Below are 6,000 nucleotides of genomic sequence, written 5' to 3'. Positions count from 1 at the left end.
CAATGATATAGATCTGGACTCTTGGGTAGTTATTAATGTTTTCTAAAGTTTGGTTTTAGATATTATAACTGTAACATTTGCACTTTTCCATAACTTTGATAGTATAATAGCAGCTATCCAAAATTTAAAAACATTTGTCCCGCTTAGAAGTAAAAAACCTCCCTTCGTTTATCGGAAGTGAAATTAAATTGCGAAAGATTCTAAAATTAAAAAGTCTATAGCGCAAACTCCACGACAAATGCTCGTGGGCAACATTGCAGGGCGAGAATGAACATTTTCACGAATACATTTCTGGGTTATTTTTTAAGCTTTGTCAAAGCAAGAACGTACAATTTAAACGCGGAAATTTGTTAATTTTGACACCAGAAATGTTAACAGCAAAACGGACAAACTTTACTCGGGTTGTTGACTGATTGGTTGTGAACAAATGTATTCTCATACGCAGCCCCAAAAATGTTTTCGTTCTTATGGGCATGGCGCTCGCGCGTGTACGCGAGTCTACTCGGTCTTTTATTTTGATAATCAGCATATCATAGCATCAAATGTGGTATAACAACTGCCTAAAATAGACAAAACACTTCTCGACGTTTCGACCTGAGGGCCTTCGTGGGGAGAGTCATATACTAAATTTCCTGACGAAGACCCTCAGGTCGAAACCTCGAGAAGTGTTTTGTCTTATAAGCAGTTGTTATACCACACTCAATGACCACACTTGACGCTGCCACGCTTTGTCCCCCCGTGATGCTGTCCACGAGGACTCGTCCCGGAGTTTGCGCGAGACAATCAAATTATTTTGAATCTTTCGCACTTGAATTTCATTGCCGATAAGCGAAGGTAGGTTTTTCACTTCCAAGTTGCACAAATGCTTTTAAATTTTGGATAGCTGCAATTGTACCATCAATTATTTATCGATGCTGTGAAAAAAGGGACGTGGCATTTATCGTGCAGACAGGCAGTGAAACATTGCAATGGCGAATAATTGATGAAATGTCAAGGGACACAAAAATGAAAAAACATTACATTGCACTACTTCAAAACCCGTCGAAAATTAGTTGACTACTCAACTAGAATCGTGTTAAAGTACAACATTTGGATGGTGCTTGCGACGGACGGCGAAAAACGGCGATCAAATTTGCAAATTTCTTGTTTAAGACGTCTCAACCCGAAAATTTGATCGCTGGTTCACAATTGTGCATTTCTGTACCGCTATATCAAAGAAAAACCTTTGGAATTTCTTAAAAAAGTTCGATTTTGCTTCTGAATACGCAGTGTACAATCTTTTGACAGCTCATCATACACATCTGACTGCTGTTAAATGACCATTTTGAGGCCTAAATTATACACAAGGTTATTAATTCAGACGATTGGTTTTTACCGTGTGCAAGCTTCAAATCTTTTGTGCAAGACGTATTTTCTTGAGTATTTATAAATCTTTTTTTCACTAAGTTTGAAGTCTAAGTATTGAGAATTGCAGCTAAGTCTATAACAATTTCCGCGATGTCGGGAGTTAAGTGAAATGTCATATCGCAACAAAACATTGTTATTTCCTACAGGAAATTTATAATAAATATATTAAAATAAGCACGTTTTTTCATCATATGGCTAAGATCTTTGGAAAATAGGAAAAAGTAGGCTTTGCCAGGTGAATCTGTAATTTTATGCATAATCATGCAGCTGGAATGGTAAACATTCAGTTTCTTGTAAAAAATGAAACCAATATGAGGCCAATTTCACCCTCCAGTGACCATCCTTAGAAGCAATCATTCTGAACCATACAACAATTCAGAAAGACTGTAGCTTTGATAATTCAGGATTTAGAGCTATGTCGACTATGCCGTTTCTGGGTGTGGTAATTTTCAGGCCCGGATTCAGATTTTCGCAGATATGCCATGTTGATCGCTATAATCATTTTACCCCAAAACCGTTGAGATAATCTGTCCTAAATGAAATGCATACATACTCCTTTACAGGTCCTAGTCTATTATTCTTGTAACGTTCTTTCATCGGTGTGAGAAATGTACCAGTCGGGAATAGTTAGTGCAAAATAAATATCAAAGTCCGGTGTGAAACTTAATGACGTTAGGAAGTCAGCGAAGCATCAACACCTACTCATGACTCCTGTACATAAATATTTTATGACAGATGTTTGGTAAAGGTGGGCTGCAGTCCGTAATATAAAATTACGGACAAATGCATTATTTAAATTTTTGAATTGCAATATTGCTAAAAACCCCAGCGCTGTTCAATACACCCTCGAGTGCGGGCTTGTGGAACGAGATTAGAAAAAAATAGGCCCCGGCCTTCAGTCTTTTGCCGTAAGGTCTCAGCTTCTGTTGCGCTCGTTTTTTACAACTATTTAGGTACATCAGTTAACGTTTTCCGGACTTTTCCAAGTCTTAGAGGACTAGGTTGAGTGTTGACACCTTAGATTGTGCAGAAAACTGCAAAAAGGTGCGTGCATGATAATTTACTCCAACAAGTGTAAAATTCCATGTTTACTTATTGGTTAAAAGTACTAATATGTCTCAATAAGTGAACGGTGCCTGGTACCATTACTTTGACCTATTCAGCCACTCTGCCTCATTGACCAATTCGGCCATGTCTATATATGAGTAATATGATGATATACAATACTTTTTGAATAATATTTTTGTAATTTTACGCGGTAAAATCATTAACACCGCGTGTATTTGTTTCTGCAAAGCTGCTAGCACACATCAATCATCAATAACATTTTGTTGAAGGTGTCTTTCAACCCGGAGTAGAAAGGTCTGAAAGGAGCTTTGAAATATGGATTTTGAATGGCAAGAAGCCATCGATATAATATTATTGAATGAACAACTTAATTCCTCTCGGATTTGTTTTGTCCTCTATCTTGCTTGCAATCCCATTTTTTAAACTTTAGTAATTTCATGATAAGATATTGATTTAATACAAATTAAATCTTAACTTGCAATATTTAAAAGGTAACGTTTGAAACATGAAACCACTGTGCTCATGCAAGATGGCTAAAATCAATTTATATGAATGGAATAAAGAGCTGAAAATCCATTTACAAATGGTGAAAAGTGGAGAAACATTGAACAGTGGGCGGACTCATGGTAAGTCCGGTAACTCTAATTTCCAACGCTGATTTCCAATTCAAAATACCTTAATAACAACGCCATTGGGTACTTATTTCTAAAGCCGGAATACTTTTGCAAGTTAGAACTGTGGTAATTTATTCTGACTTACACTGGATCTAAAGCCACTGGTTGCTAATAAACATCAATTATTAAAAGAACAATTATTGCAGAATATCTTATTGTTCAAATGTTGTATCAGGTTGATTTGTGGTTAAAGAATCCCCGTTCTCATGACAGCTAAACATACATGTGGCTTGGTGTATCTGTTTCTGGTAGAATACCTTAATTTCTTCGTTGCGACTTCGAGAGGCCATTGTTAGAATTACCTCTGCTTTCTTACATTAGCTACATGCTGCCTTCTTTATTTTCTTTGTTCTTCACGCGCGTCCTATGGTCTTTCCAATTATGAGGGGAAAGGATGTCCAATCAGGATTTACCGACGACGTCCACTAAACCCCACACATTTTTCCTTATAAAGCGGTATAATGGAATTTTAAGGTTTAAAAACCCGTCAATTCCGTATCAATTACCCGATCATTTTGAAAGGGGGTATCACACTTCCCGTATTTATTGTCCACAGTTTCTCTGAGAAGGTTAGCGTACAGCTTTAAATACATGGTTTATGATTGGCCACGCAAAATGTTTAACTAATTTTTGGAAGCATTTATTCCCCAATTAGAAAATTTTAAATAGGGAGTCTTTTTTAAAGCAGGAGCTGATGAATTTATATTTGTCGGGCTGTGGTGTGTATCTTTTTATACTGATGAATATTAGCTTCGGCTCAAAGCCAAATCTAAGGGAAAAATTGATATTCTTTCCAGGCCGATGAATTTAGTTTTAGAACGTATATATGTACAAAAAAATCCGTCAGGCAAAACGAATGTATGAGTATTTACCCCACCCCCCTCCCCCAATTATCGCATATAATCATTGTTTTGGTCCTGCTTTGTCCGTAGGGGGAGTCATTTTGAATTAAAGACACGGACATCAGAGCTTTTTCGAGCCATATATATTTTTCTCAAGAAAGTACCGTTATAGGAGTGTTCACGTAATGGTGTGCCGCATCGAAATTTGTATCCAAAATGCGTGATATGGATTCTTTAGGATATCATGCTTTGTGAGCTTAGCCTGAGCATGATATCGCGCTTGTTTCTACCAATATATAAATTGCTATATACATGCATAAAGAAATGCTCTTAAGAATAGACAAAACATCTAAAATCTAGTGCCAACATGCAGAGGCGTAGAGGCAAAATTCTCCGAGGGTGAAAGTTCACAGACCGACTAATTTCCCATAAGAGTTAACTTACCTTGCATGGGCATGGCCAGCGAATATCTCCCGATCGTAGCCGGTTGGTGTAAAGTGAGGAAATTTTCAACCAGGGGCAAAATAATGTTTATATACAACGCAGATTTACCAGTTTTATAGAACACCGTTCTTTACGACTCGTCGTATGACCTTGTCCTTGACCTTACGTTGAAGAGACCTTATGTCCTTGACTTGGAATTTCATTTGTTGAGTAAAAATGTCCATCAAATTACAGATGTTTACATCTGTTTAGCTTAGTATAGTCTATTGAAAGCGTTTAAAAAACTTCAATGACCCCCGCATAGTCGTTGCTAAGGACGTATTTATAAAAGCTGGACATCGTTTTAAGGGCATAGAACATAAACCGAGCTGAGCATGGTAATTCCAAAGAGAAAAGAAGAAACGGTATAGCAAATGATCGGAGAAAATAAGGATATTACAAGGTAGGCATACCTTGTCAGCTTTTATCGGATAGCAAGACTTTACGTATATAATACAATTCGGTCCATGCATGGATCCTCAGAGCGAAGATATATCAATAAGATAGTCTTAGGGTTCCATGCTGCATGATTTCTGTTATTTTAGACATGTACGTCGGCAACAGTAAAATAAATTTGGGCTGCTTCAGCGTAACACGCAGGCGCATTGGTTGTGAGCGTATAAATTTTGTCCTACGGATTATTTTGTAGACGGCAATCGCCTATAGCATGGCATTGTTAAATTTTCTTTTGCAGGTGATTGCACTTTCAGTTTCTAGTTTGCGAAAAGCTATAAATAATATATACACACGCTGCTATATGTTATAAGTACACACACTGTTAATTATCGTCTTATGACGCAATATTATGGAATTTTAAATTATTTAAAGCATCCAAACATTCCTCTCAGAAAAACTTATCATTTCCAAGGGTTCTTTATTGCTACTTTTCAGGGCTCTGTAACATTTTTCAAGCCCTTCCAAGGGCATATAGCTAATGTGCGGTTCCTGCTTTTTCTCTTTTTACGCTGTATCGTCGAGTTTATAATGATTTATTTCGATAGAGATTATATGGAAGAAATTGAGCGCTCTTTTCATAACAGTGTTTTTTGTACGTAAGCTATGCACATTAATAAAAGTTTAAAATAATTTCAATTATACTTATGAAATCCGCGATTGAATAGATGCATAGGGTCTGGCATAAAAATAATTATTACAACAACTTAGAAGGTTTTCGAATTCGTGCGTGTACGAGCTAGGTGCAAATTCCAAAATTTAAATTCCAAATTATATCATTTATAAACAAGACGCCGACTCGGCGTTAACCTTGGGTCGTTATATATAGGGCTGCAGGGTCAATATAATTATTATAAAGACAACAAAATATTTTGTCTAGATTTGGAGGTTTGTAGAATAAACATTCAAATCTTCTAAAAGACGTTCCGCCACCAAGTGGCATCATCTACAGAGCAATTTAAAACCCAATTCGACAATCGAATCTTTATAAATTTTTCACTGAGACATTTACATGGGCGCGTGGTGCGAAACGGCCCGGTATATAGCATCAAAGGCGGGCAATTAAATGTTGC

The sequence above is a fragment of the Dendronephthya gigantea genome, unplaced genomic scaffold (assembly GCF_004324835.1).
Source record: "Dendronephthya gigantea isolate DGI-Jeju-01 unplaced genomic scaffold, DenGig_1.0 000187F, whole genome shotgun sequence".
NCBI classification, from domain to species: Eukaryota; Metazoa; Cnidaria; class Anthozoa; order Malacalcyonacea; family Nephtheidae; genus Dendronephthya; species Dendronephthya gigantea.
The sequence above is the reverse complement of the archived record's forward strand: the minus strand, read 5'-3'. Positions refer to the sequence as shown.